The sequence below is a fragment of the Cloeon dipterum genome, chromosome 2, assembly GCF_949628265.1.
Source record: "Cloeon dipterum chromosome 2, ieCloDipt1.1, whole genome shotgun sequence".
In the NCBI taxonomy this organism is placed as follows: domain Eukaryota; kingdom Metazoa; phylum Arthropoda; class Insecta; order Ephemeroptera; family Baetidae; genus Cloeon; species Cloeon dipterum.
In genome coordinates, this window is record NC_088787.1 from 16862207 (window position 1) to 16876895 (window position 14689).

A 14689-nucleotide genomic window follows, 5' to 3' on the forward strand; every position below is an offset into this window, starting at 1 on the left:
AGCTGCTATTTGATCTTTATTACAGCTTATTTTAATACAACACGCGCGCGCGAGCTGTAGCTGCTGTTCAGGCGGCCGGACCAGCCGCCTAATGACGAAATGCCAAGCGTGCAGATGGCTGAGCAAATTGCAGCCAATTCCGACGGAGGAATTCGCCCTCCTGCACTTGTATTGCGCTCAGAACCTCTTCACTGGGGCCGGGCAAACTTTGGAATGGCGAACGGAACATTCTGTCGGTGGACTAGCCGTGACCTGTTGGGTTCGAATTGCAATCACAAAACACAGAGATATCTTAACGGCGCACAGATGAACTGGAAGGCGGGAAGAATGGAATTAATTTTAGTTTTTGAACGAAAATGAGACAAACCACAAAACACATGACTGAATTCCTTCGCCACTTCATCATTCTCCATTCAGAGTGAAGCGTGTGCTATTAAATTCCGTTCTCTTCGGCTGAATATGAGCGAGCGCCGTCGTCGCGGTTATGCAAATTGAGTCAAAAGTTAGTCAGTTCGCGAGATGCACCCGCCGCCGCAAACAAAACAACGCCGCCTCCGCCGGGCGAAATTTCCGCGAAGGAGAATAATTAGTGCGAGACTGAGTTGCACAAGTTTTAAAATTGATTTATATCGCGCCGTGGCATCGCTACGTGCTGCGGGTAGAGGCAGTCTGCTCTCTGACTATCTCCGTTTCGCAGGCGAGTCCGCCGTTTTATGAAGCAAATCTTTCGCCTTCGCGGACGAGATTGCATTAATGCTCCATGTTTATTTTATTATTACTCGCCGGCGGAGAAGCCGAGCTGAAAAAGAACTGGCCCGAGATACATTTATTCGTTTTATCATAAGTTGCAACACAAATATTAACTCTAAACTAACTTATACTCTGAATTTCCTGATTTAATATTCACTCCCGGCGAGCGCAGAGACAAAATAAAAGGTTCAAGATAGCGGGAGGGAAACTGAACTTTGAGTTTCCTTAAGCATTCGTTGCCTACTTGGATGTGGTGCTTTATCACAAATGACTTTCATGCTGCGACAAAATTCACATTTCGCACACATGCGATTTTTAATGCTTTTCAGTTCAATAAAAACACTGCTCTTTTGGAGTAACAACAACTTTATTTGTTTCATTGAACGGTGGCTTTAAAGTCTGTTAAAAATGCATCAATCCTTATCCTTTTGAAAGTTCCTCTGAAGTGGTGAGTTTGTATCGACACAAAAGCATTCTACGTTCTTCCGCGGTTTGAAAACGCGAGGTTCTCCCATCCCAACTTGATCCTGTAACAAACCACTTTAAATAGTTGTTGCAGTTGCGCACAAGTTAGTGAAAGTCGCTTCAGCTTGCAATTCTCGAGTAGTTTTCCTCGCCCACCGGTGTGTGGCTGCCTCTCTAGCTCACACATTGCCTATAACAGTTGTATGTCTGTTTTAGTGTGTATGAAATGTGAAGTAGTAGTAGTAGTACGAGTAGTACAAACACAACCAATTGCCAGAGTTGCAATATTCAAATCAGTTTGTTCGTCAGAGAGGAGGGCAGACAGACGCACCTCGTGTGTTGTTCGCTTTTGTGGCAGTTTCAGTAATTCAACTGGATTTGGCCGTACTCTCTGTGCAAAGTTTCATCTAATCCGCATTTGCTACTCTTACTCGCTCTGATGTTTGTGCAGGATTTCAAAGGGAAAATTGCAATTATTGAACTCTGTCAGATTCATTTACTCATGCTTTGTTGGAGAAATTTTCAAACAACTTACACAGCTGAACATTTCTAATAAACTGATGCGAATTTTATGTCCTTTTTTAACTAACTAACTAAAGAGTTATACACTATTTTTTTAGAAATTAATTTAGATCAACGCCTTGTCACGCTATGCAGTAATATTTTAATTTCAAAATGACTAATCTATATAACTATTGTTTACGAACCCTTCTCTCTTATTCTTTTAAAAACCCAGCAGGAGATTCTTTAATTCAATGTGGAAGAGAAACACGCACATCTGGGATCCAAAAGATTTTGCCTTTTCACCGTCTCTTCATGCAACATTGTGTGCTTGCTCTTTGCACACGCAGGTGGAAAAGGCAGAGAGACTCTCGCTGGCTGGCTGGGGCGTCCCGTTTTCACTGACTATCCCTGCGAGAGTTGCGGGAAAACGTTGCGTACTAATGTTGTACGCGAATGACGAATCCGAAGTAAGCAAGAACACTTATAATTCCTGGAGGCATTCGCTGCTGCACGAAATAAGCAGAGGGAATCAGACAGCCTCTCGTGGAAGATGCTGTGCCGCCCTCTTTCTTCTCTCGTCACATTGTTTGCGCTCAGCGTGTTTACGAACAGGCGCACACTGCAAGCAGCGAGGACAAAAGAGAGCTCGAGCACTATCTTTAATTAGATCCAAAAATCATAATATTAAATTTAATTTGCCTCCTATTCAGCTGCAGCGGCTCGTGCTAAAACTTAATATGCGCGCGGCGTCTCTCGTGAGCTGCCTGATATTGTTATTATGAACTCAATTTCCTTATTGCAAAACTTTAATTTAGACAGCCAGCCAACCAGACTTTGTCACCAGCACTTTCAGAGTACGGGAGCAGCCAGCTCGGCATGTTTTGCTGCTCCCGCTTCTACTCTCTGTCGCCTGCAAACAAACACTCCTTGCAGCAATAACACGCTCGCTGCCATGCTAATTTTAATTCACCCCTGGGGAGCATGACTTCCAGCGCTTTAATCTGCGGGCTATGAAATTAAATTGGACCAAATGTTCATCCAGATTGAGTTAATTTTGGCCTGATTCGCGAATGGCCCATGATTCCATTCAGTCACATCGTTGGGATTCTTGAGTTTTGATCCTCTACGTCTTTGCTTTTCATTAATTTTGAACAAACTCCATATTTGTTTTTGAATAAAATGAAAAGTCATAATTTAAAACTTTTAACAATGTAAGAGACTTATATAAAACTTTTTAATTGATGTTAATTTCTGCGTAAATAAATAGGGAAACGCTGTCGACGATGAGCAATCTTCATATTTCCTTCAGATCAATTATACATGTTTACCTCTACAACTCTCTGTGTTTACAGTGTAACAGTGAATTTGTCGTTCCGGGTGTACACAAGTAAACGAGGCATTTATACAGGCTAGTGCCTCTCTCGAGTGTTGATTTATAAGGAATGATTAATGACAACCAACAGCCAATTCCACTATCGATATGTGTGTGTATCCTTGCGCGCAGCTGGGAAGGGTTAATTGATGGTGTTAACCTGATTGCAGGCGCCGCTGCCGTGGGTGCAGCAGCAGCAGCGCGAATGTCGCTGACCCCGAGCCTCTCGGCCTGTCAGTGCGCGTGTGATCTAACAATGCCATCCAGCTCAATTCTCGTGCCGCCGAGCAGAATGTGGTGGTATGTTGAATCAAAATCTCGGTGTCGTCCAACTCGATGTTGTCACACAGAATCTCTCGTTGTTCGTTTTGCTCTGGATGGACGTTTTTATCTCTCTCGTGTATACCTATCTACGTGTCTACTTTGACAACCAGTGGCAAGGCTTTGCAAACTTTCAGCGCCAAACTACACTTTTAAGCCTCACACGGTTTGATAGATGTATGTTTTTCATGCTGCAAAAATGATTGCTCTTGAAAGATTGATGCGCAAGTTGCGCCACTGGTTGGTCTCTGATAATATTGGTGTCGTGTGTTCCAACTTTTCTTGTTGGTCTGTTGGTGTCTAGCCGGTTATTAAAGAATCCGCTGATCGATTAGTTCTTGTTCGTGCCGCTGCTTGTTGTTCCACACTTTCCAGGCACTTCACTCTTGAAGGGCACTAAATTTCAAAACTTTAATATCCTCCTTCAACCACCACTGCCGTTGCTGCTGCTGCTGTTTTGTGTGCCGCTGCCGTTGCTGAGACGAAACTTTCCAAATTAGGCCGCATTGATGGCATTTTGATGTTGTAAAAAGTGTACTTTATTATTAAATGTTTGTGTGTCCGCTTTTCAATCACGTCGTCGTTGGTCGAGTCGCAACACGTCCGCCGCTTGCCGCGCGGATAATGAGACTCTCAGGCGTAGCATTTGCAATGCATCTCATGATTGCCGTTCACCTCGATTCTTATTCTCCTCTCTCTCTTCTACTCCCAACTTCTCTTTTTTCTTTTGTTTTATTTTTCTCAAGCATTTCTTCTGACGCTGCTGCTGGCTGTTCCTCCACTTTATCCCACTTTTTGCTCTTCTCCCTCCGCCTTCTTTTTAACTCCCAAAAGCTTCTGAATTCGTTTAAGATGCCCCCGAGTCTCCGATGTATTTGATTAAAGTCCCGGCTAGTTTTATCTTTAACTCGATGCCTGTTGAGGAGTAAAAAATAAAGAAAAGAGAGAAAGGAGAAGAAAACATCTCCAGCGGTACTCGAGCTGGCTATCAAACGAACGGCCGGCAAAGTTTGGCCGATTGCACATCTTGAAATTCTGAGCTCACAGACGCTGCGGGATTTCCTCTTCTGACCGAATTGCGCGTCCGACTCCACCGCTCTTTCACAGCAGATTGTGCGCAACTTCTAATCTATGATTGGTAAATCCCTATTTCAAGAGGGCTTTGCCATGCATCACAAATCTGCAAGAGTGACAGCACCTTCTAATAGCAAAATTAATGCTTTACACGTAACCTCTGCATGCAGTGGCTGTCTAATCTTGGTGTCGAATGGTAAAAGATATAATTAGAATTTTACAATATTTAGTGCTCCTTGAAAATTGCATACAAATAATTTACCTTGTTTTTTTAGCTCCAAGGTCTCTTGCGTTTAAAAACGGTTGTCATTGACATGGCTAGGCTCCTTCCTTGCGGCGCGTGCTGTCCCTTGTAAATCTTCGCGATGTTGTTGGGTGCACATGAACCTTTGCCAGCTATTAGATATAGCTCTGGTCTCCCTTTTCACTACTTAGAAAAACCGTTCTATTATGAAAAAAAAAACATCAAGGGAGAGCGTACCAAATATATCATTCACAACTTTTATCGAAAAGTTTTATGTTATATGTATTTTTTAAGTACAGCCTCTATTATAATTATAGAATCAATAATAACGAATGAATAAAATTCCACATGGATTTGGATTATTTAGCCATAGTTCCTCCAAATTGTTCCACAGAGGTCAAGAATAGAATCGGTTTAGCACTGAAATGTATTGCGATTCCGCCCAATCGCACGCCTCGTCATCAAAAATAGCTTTGGAATACCATTCAAAATATATGCATTCAACAAAATTGTGCAGGCTCCAATTAAAACATTGAAAAATACGCACGAAATCTGCAATATTAGGGCATAAGCCGTTTCAATGAACGAATTTCGCAAGGCTGCGTCAAAACTAAGAAACAAAAACAGCAAAATGTTGGAAATTTTGCAACCCATTTTCGAAAGAGCTAGAGGTAAAAAAGTCGTTGCAAAAAATGCCAGACCTGGCGTCCGCTGCGTCGGCCCACTACTCGCTCATCCGGCTAATTTCTCGGGCGGCCCCATTGTACACACATAATCCGTGCCGAGTGGGTGTGTGTGCCATGTACACGCAAAGGCACATGCACCCACCGTTCCGTTGCCAGAGAGATTAATATTGCAGAGAGCGTGTGCAGCCGGACCATTATGATGCTCGTCGGCGCGCTCGACACACAAAACACGAGCGGAACAGTTTTGAATGGTACAAAAGAAATAAATCTGCATCCCAGCAGTGGCGGCCTGGATGGCGTAACTGCCGCCGCCGCCTCCGCTGCACACATACACACAAAAGAATGTGCTTATGAATTACGCATGCAGGTGGAGGTACACGGCCTCCCCCGGCATGGGTTTGCGCACTTGCATGCATAATTACGAGCTACAACTACTGTTGGTCTGGCCTGTTGGATATACGTATAGTTCCGCGATTAGTGTTAAATGCAGGTATTTACTGCTCGAGTGTGTGCTACGCGGGATATCGCGTGGAAAAGCCAAGTATAGTGTTCCAAGATTCTAGGAACAGGTGTGACGTTAAGCAAACCAATTTCGAAGTTTATGCCAATTCTATTGCTTTGACAAGGAGAACTTTTCACGAAAAAATACTTTTCAATCGATTTGTAGGAATTCCCACAAGTTAATCAAGAGTGCTATATCTGTCCTTCAATAATTGAAAACTAACAATGAGTGACTCCGAAGAGTATAAGTAACATTTTTATTTAAATTGCGTCTCACAGAGTCACGAAAATTATGGGACAGTAAATACACTTTAATTTTAGCTGAAAAGTTAAAAATTACTTTCAGGAGTTAGAACACGTTCGCAATTAAACGCTCAATTATTGCTAAAAAGCTTTCAACTTTCCACTTAAGCAATGCTGTCGTGCACGTAGCAGCTTGCCTTTCTTCAAGAATTAATGAATGCAAAAGCACAAGGGCAGATGAAAAATGCCGGAGCGCTGCTGCGAAAAACTCCTGTTACCAGAATCTTTATCAATAAATCTTATCTCACTTGGTTCGCCCGCAAGGCGGGTGAATTTTTTTAATTAAAAATTTCCACCAAACCCAGGCAGACGAGTGTGCAAAATGAAGCGGGTGGAAACAGTGCTTTTAATATAATAGCCGTATTGTTCTCGCTGACTGCTCCTCCTTTTTAAATAAAGATTTTAACAGGACTCGGTTTGCCTGCGCATTTTTATTCTAAACAAACGTGGTCCTATGAATCTTGCTCGCAGTCATTTAATGAAAAAGGCAGGTTATGCTTGCCCACTCCACTCGCTATCATTTACCACAGTCTAGAAAAAAAACATTTAAAAAAATGGTGGGTAATTTAATTAAGATTGTTCCCCCTAAACAATGGAGCTGACAAAGACGGAAAGTTGAATTGCGTTTTGAATTGAAGTCAGAGTTTCATTATCGCGATCAGCTCAACATTTCCAACCGTAATAAAACCAGTACACGATTACTTTTGCCTCTGCTGCTGATAGATTTTATAAATCTAGTTCGACGCTGACAGCGTGTTTATCCTTTGTTGTCAGTCAGTAAAATGAGGCCGTTTTCAATCTCGTACGTTCGCTGCGAGAGAGAGAAGTGATTTTGTTTTGCGGGCCGCTTCATTTCGCGGTCGCCTGAACAAAGGGCTGCTTTCCTCCCTCGTCCATCCGCCGACTGGTCGGTTTGCGAGCCGGCAGAATACGTATGCATGCATGATAAGCGCCCAATGATGTCTCTGGCGAATAAATAGCCGGCCCAACCGGCTCGCTGTATTATCTAAAAAACAACTGTCTGATAAAGACAATGCCGTTACGGAGAGACGGGCCGGCCCGCTTATTCTTTACCTTGCTTGTCGTCTCGTCGACGTCCTTGCCGTTGCCATTGTTGTTGTTGACCGTTGAGCGTGTGCAATTTTTCTCTCTCGGAGGTCGTTTGTGGCCAGATAAAAAGAGCCATATTTCTATGCAGATGAGGTGAACGAAAATCCCTTTTTGCTTGTTATTTTTATGTGCGGTGGCGGAGGAGGCCTTTTCTTTTCTTGCATGGTTGGCCCTGTGATAAGATACGTACGCACATACACGAATAACGGACAAACACGCGTCGTCTAGACTTTTTTCTCTGTGAGATTCTCTTTCCTCCTTTTACTTTATGCTAGCAATATTCCTTGAGCGGGAAATGATGTAAAAATTATTTTAGCTCCGTCTTCTGGCTCAAGAATATTGATCACTTTGGAGATGAAAAAAGAGGAGACACTACAGAATAAGAGACACGTGTGGTACCGCTCAGTGGCATTGTAATATTCCCTTAAATTAAGGTTTTTTATTGTAAATTTTAATTATAGTACAAAATTTCTAGTTTTTATCAATCGATTGAATCAAGGTGTTGTTAATTTTATTTGTAATGTAACAATTAATTAAGAAATTTCAAATATGATATTAATTCCGGTGATTTTATGGTTTGAACACAACAGATTTTGAGCTAAAAATGTTAAGTCTACCAATTTTTGTTTACGAACGGATTTTGCTTGAACTGTTGGTATTAACTGATATTGTTTCAGAATAAGATCCTTACTAGCAATGTAAGAAAAATATTTTCTTGGCATCGATTTGTTTACATGACAATGTTTTTGCTATGAAGCCTTCATTTAATTTTTGAGTGTAAATTCTTATGCAGGGTTGAGTATTTATATCTTTTTGGCGAAATAACGTAAGTGATGCAGTTTTTAGACTTCATCTTAGTTTTTTATCCATGATATATATATATATATATATATATATATATATATATATATATATATATATATATATATATATATATATATATATATACACACACACACACATATACCTTTGAAAAACCCATTCCTCTTTCGACATTAGCATGTGGGAAACAGAAGATCAAATTCACAGAGCATTTTTATCTTTCTTGAGTAGAGCCGGTAAGATCTAGAAAAAATACACTATTCGCCGACGGAAGGGACTCGGACTATACAAAACACCGCATGTGCGCTCTGCTCGTCTTTTGCTAGTTGTGCATCTGAATGGACGCGGAGAGTAACGTTCTATAGGAATTACTGCCTGCCGTTCGAACCTGCTTGCCAAATAAGTTTCGAAATTTTCCCCTTTTGAATGCGCGAATATAAAACACGCCGTGCTCTCTCTCTCTCTCTCTCTTTTTCTCCAGTATAATATGCACACACGCGCTATTTCAAAAGGTCTTCTGCCGGTTCTCCTGTCGGATTTTTTGGATTTTTTCTTCATTGTGTGTGAGTCCGTTTTACAGCACAGCCAGAGACGGGGCGTGGGTCTTTGTGGCGGAAATTCGCGTATACTTTTGCTCGCGTGTAGCGAGAGAAAAGAGCAGCGCGGAGAAATTAAATTCGCGCGCGCATCGCAGTAACTCACGCCGGCCTTTTTGCTCATTTCGTGCGCGCTCGCTGTTTACACCAGCCATAAATATTGCGCTTAAGTACACGATGAAAGTTGAAATTTTTCAAGTGCTTTTACCGAAGTTTTGTTTTTGCACTGGGCGTGTTCCACCCACCATCCGTCCGTCCGCCCACTCCAACCCCGCTGGCTGAAAATGCGCGAGACATGAATATTCATTCTTACAATTTAGCAGCCGCTGACTCTGGGTCTCTTTTTTAAATTTCGCTCTGATGATTTTTGTTGCCACACTCTTTACACACGCAGGTTTAAAATTTCGCACTCTGCTGTCCAACACGCGGCATGGTTGCAAATCTTTGTCCTTTCTCGCCAGGGTGCTTTTCACGTTTTATTTTTGCACTCATCACACGAGATAGTAACGCTGGAATTTCGAGGAAGGGGAGAACCATTAGGGGAATGAGTAATGCAGATACAAATTTTTTCAAATAATATACATGGCGTATGATGCGCACCTGAAAGGTTGATTAATTTCGTGGGATCATTTAAAAATACTATTACTCTGGGTACAACTTGATATTTGCTTGTAACAGTACGATTAATATTCTCATAAAATTGTATTTTAATCACAAATATATTTAATCATTTATCTGCCAAAACGAATATAATAATTAAATCAGAGTTAGTATCAGTAAACGTTTCTTGAAAAATCTAAATTTTTCTTATTGTTTTTACGGTGCTTAGATTATTTTCTTTATCTTCAAAGCTGTTTGAGCTGAAATTTAATAAGCTTAATAATAATAACCTAGAGAAAAACATGTCTCGTGCCGCTCTTTAAAAAAACCTACAGCGCCCAAAGCTAGTTCAAAATATTTAGAAAAAGGTTAGACATATTTCACCAATCAATCTGAGAAATCTGGTTGGTTTGACTGCATCGCCATCTTTTACAGACAAAGAGTTATTGCACGCGAAGTCGATATATTTGCGTCCGCACGGCGAATGAGTGTATGTAGCAGCGGCACGCCTGCGAATGTAATATACAGCGGACGGGCGGGAGGCTGAGAGCGCGCGCGAGCTGATCTGTATTGGCGGGACACACTCCTAACGACTTATACACGTTGTCCTAAAACTACGTGACTTGTTTAGCAACAACATTGACTGCCTCGCGCACAAAGGCAGCGAGAGAGAGAGAGAGAGAGAGAGAGAGAGAGAGAGAGACCGGCAGCATTATACATGCAAAAATTGATGCTACCATAATGCCGGTTGGAACGAACCGACGGTGGGTGACCGTGGGGGTCTGCGGGCCGAAGAACTCAATCACTCCACTGCATATTTCACATGGTCGCCACGGTTTAAATTAATTTGCAAATTTGCGAGAGAAGATAGTTCCGCTGACGGAATTCTGCTGGCTGTTTGTTGTTTCTCTCGCTTGGTGATCATGGCAGCGTGTCAAATTATTTGCAAAAGAGCATCAGCAACAACAACAGCAGTAGCAGCAGCAACCGGCGTCTAACCCTCGTCATATTTTCATGCTCGGCTCGCTGTTTCGCCGCGAAACTATTCCACTAGCGGGGTGAAAACTGTGCTGCCATTCCTCAACTTTCGCAATTGTTTTTCTTTCCCTCCGTCTTTTGTGCAGCGTTTGGAGAATGTCTTCAAAAGACTCGACAGTCAATAATATGGAAATGCGGCGAAATTGACTCGAGGAGAGTTTTGTTTTAGATACAGCAGTATATATATGGCGAATAGAAACTATCTACTTTCTTTTTCAAAAGCAGAGTTACCTATGAGTTTATTACCAAATCAATATTATGTGCAAGACTTGCACACAGCATAAAATAAATTTTTGTTTTTTACTATGTAAAATATTATCAACAAAAATAATATTTTAATTTTTGATTTAACCGACAATTGTGGATAAGTCCATCTAACTGTGTAATTATAATATAATAATGAACAAACTCAAGATTCAAACAATTTTCCTGGTGGTTGCAATGTTAATATTTTCCGATCATCTGTGCAAATCAAAAAATATCCGAGTTGAGTAGTGTTTCAGTTCTGAATCTAATTTATAAAATTTGAGCGTAAACAGGTACTCTTTGCTGTCGCAACTTTGCAACCCCTTGGAACGAAAAAGACTGATGAAAAGTTGGCCAGCGCAAAATATTATCAACCTCACAGACATTGTTGCTGTGCAAAAGCAGCTCAGAGCATTACATTTTTTGACGGTCTCATGACAATTTAATGTTTCTGCGAAACAAAGGTCGTATACCGAGGAACTTTCTTGCCTGTCGTTTTTGTTTCTAAGTTTTGTCGACACGTGTGTAAGTGCAAAAAGCAGACAGAGGAAAATATGGGATTATAAGTCTGAAAAATGGCGCGGTACCGTCTCGCATGATGAGTAGTGAGCCGCGCAGGACGGATAAACTGACGCGCAGTCTCGAGTCTTCTCCTGTAAGACTGAAATATACGTGCGAAGGGATATTGCCGCCGCCGTCTTCGTAAGCTGATTTTAATGAAAATGTGCATGACAATGGCTTGCAAGGTACGAAAAGTGCGCTCCGTGTGCTCAGGCAGATCAAAAGCTGACGTCTGCGGTCGTCTGAAGAAAGATGTAATACGCACTGCGAATGTACATAGAGCCGATTTCTTTTTTGCGGCGCCTCGCTGCTAATCTCCCAAAGCAGCCTGCAATTTCTTGGTTCTTTCGTGAACATTTTTTAACCAACCCTCCTCGTTAAATGAAAATGCGAATTCATCTATTAAAAAAATTAACACTGCGGTTCTACTCGGTGTGGATCTCAATTAAGATGGTCGGACAATTTCATTAAAATGACGAGAAATTATCTTCATGCTGAACAGAAAGGTGTTTCCCACCTCAGATCTTCTCAGCGCTAAAAATTCCAATGCTACCGAGTATGAGAAGTAAAAATCTATCTACTTTCTTTCTTTGATGATGCAAATGTTAACAAAGTCGGTTCATCACTGCGCTAAACAATTAATGAAATTAGCAGATTTAGACAGATCTTCAAATATAACATTAATTTACAAGTAGTGCGTGGATAAATAAATTGAAAAGTTTCTCAACGTTCGTTGAAATAATGGTTTAGGATGGGCGATGGGAATGGCTGTGCCGTCAATTAAATTTGAATAATCACTGCTTGAGTTAGCGGATGAAGCTGGTGCACGAGGAGGCACAAAGGCTGGAGGAAATGCCAGCACGCGGGGAGCGTATGCTTAAATTCAAAATATACGCCGACGACGTCGGGACCACAGCTGATGGATTTGGGATGATGTTCACACTCGGTTTGCGCGGCACAAAGAGTCGGCACGAGGCTGCGTGGAGCCAACGATACGCCTGCTTGCCAGTACAGATACACACAATGCATTACGCGTTGCGCCAGCTTATTATTGCGACTAGCGGGCGAGAGAGGGATGAAGGCAGACGGAATAAGACAAGCTGATATCATGGCAATTGGTACGTGAAGAGTAGACAATGCGCCGGGCATTATCGCGGGTAAGCAGCTAGACACGCGCGCCCAGATCGAGAGAGACGCCCGCTCTCGTGCAGACTTCCAGTCTGGAGAGGCAAAAGCAGCCAATACAATCTTTTTCGGGAAAGAGGCTGTCGGGTAAAGAGACGTGCTACGTCTGATAGAACGACGATCTGCTGTCAAAATTGCTGCCTCGCAGCGTGTTTGGGGCCATCATTGCGCCAATCATCTACTGGGAGAACCCGCGATACTTTCACTTTTTTTAATGAGATTTCTTGTTAAACATCATGCCAATATTTGGAAAGTTTGATGGAATGCTGAAATGCTGACAGAACTTTTAATTATTGTAAAATCGGACAGTGAAAAATTAATTAAAGAGTTCGCCATTCACCAGGATTGTTGCATGAATTCATTTACCCCTGAATAAACAAGTAACAAAGTATTCTTGCAGTGGTTGATTTGCAGGAAAGAAATAAAACATAATTTTAATTCCAATTTTTGCATGTCACATGCAACATCAAAAAATTATAGAAACTATATTCCATTCTTCTTGCTTGTGTTTTTAGGCAAAAATACACATTTAAGTTGCAAAAGTGAACAGATCACTAGCATAATCCGTACACATAATCAAGCAATGATTTGGCGCTGTGGCAGTACAAATGATATCTCGTCAATTTCCAGCAAGAGTGAAGGTGCTTGAATTTTAACGAGTCTGCTAAAAATATACACGCACTTCGGGTGCAGTGTGCATTAATGAAGTGCAGTTGGTGAACATTTCCGCGGAGAACAGCAGCGGCACTCGACATCCGTGCCACTTTTTTCCGCTGAGCACATATTTCTCGAGTGGTGGTTCATTACTGCACGCATTCAATCTGGTCCGCCGCGTATAATTTTTGCGCACAGCTCTCAATTGAATAGAATGAACGCGGAATGAGTGAGCAAGAGCAAAAAGTTTTTTTGCCTCACATCAGCATTCGTAAGGCAGGAAATGGGAAAGGGCAGAAATGCTCCAATCTCACGAAAGTCGATTAAAAATGTGCAGCGGCCAAGAATTGTGGATTATAATCAGGTCAATCGTTCCTAAAAGTGCCTAAAAAGGTACAATTTTTATTAATCAAAGAACGGAAACACTTATAAAACTCGATTTCTTATTCATTTGAATAAGAAAGCGAAAGAAACTGCAAAATGTCAAAAAGTGAATAAAAAACGCAAGACCCTCAAGACAACTATCGCTAATGTTTTTCAGATATTCCTATGTATAAATATATCAATAACAATAACTTTGGCCGTATAAGAAATACCAGCATGCACAATATTCTAAGTTGATATTATTGCTAAATTCAATATTGCAATTCTATTTTTCTTCTATATTACTTAAGTTTTATGCACTTGACGCCACTTTAATTCATGTAATGGAAATTTTCAGGACTGTGTGAGGATCTTTTTGAAAACTTAATAGACATTTTTTATAGAGATTTACACATCTCACTTGGTAATACTGTATTATGAAGTGAGACTGCTCAAAATGAGCAACCCTTGCCGTTAATGAAAGGTGCTTTCCGCAATCAGATTCAAAGCCGCAGAAACGTCTGATGGTTGAGGGAGAGAAAATAGCATTCCTTCGGCCAATCGCATTCATATGGCGCGGAACGCAATTGCCCGACTTTTTTTCCGCCTGCTGCCACTCCGTTTCATGTTCTCGGAATTGCTGCTCGGCAGTGGAAAGAAATCTCATTTTCGGTGCCGAGTAATGTTAATCAAATAGAAATTGAAATGAAATAAAGCTAGGCGGACTCGTTTTCAATATAGCCAGCCAGCGAGTGAGTTCATTTTGATAGAAACTTATTATCGAACGGGTAGAGCAGTGTAGCAGCAGCAGTGGAGGCAAGCAAGCAAGAAAGGAAGAATTGGCACACAAAGAGCGGCGAACAGAACTCGTTTAAGTTTAAAGATTGACCCTCAAAACCTTTTTCCGAATTATAGACGAGTCGCTCGATCTCCGAGCGGGGAAATAAAACAGTGTGCTTGCTCTCGTCGAAAGAGTAAGAGAGAAAGAGGCAGATTGAGCTGCTCACGTTTTGCCCGACGGGTTAGCCTTAGCTGGGGCTCATAATAACGGGCCCGGTTTACAGACGGCATTTAGACCCAACGTCGTCGGTCGAACAGTATTAGGCTGTTCTTCTATAGCTGCATACGTAGTTAGAGAGGGTGATGGTTTGATTTGCTGAGTCAATATGAGAATTGTAGTGACTGATGGGGACGCAGAGAATGATCTTAGCTTTAACCGCCGAGGTTTGCGCGGCTGGAGCAGCTTAGCCAAACTCACGGCGGCTGACGGCTAACCACGTGACCCAAAATTAGC

General features: G+C 41.7%; 1 protein-coding gene across 9 annotated transcripts in view; it reads left to right on the top strand.

The window, feature by feature from the left end:
• bru3 (bruno 3) overlaps positions 1 to 14689 on the top strand; it is a 375654-nt gene that overhangs the window by 126794 nt on the left and 234171 nt on the right. The window contains exon 1 of one of the 9 annotated variants that reach the window (XM_065481276.1): positions 3262 to 3391. The exons of the other annotated variants lie outside the window; for them this stretch is intronic. The gene's annotated coding sequence lies outside the window, so the exon portion shown is untranslated. Of the gene's footprint in view, positions 1 to 3261; positions 3392 to 14689 lie in introns of those variants that run through there. 9 annotated transcript variants of the gene reach the window in all.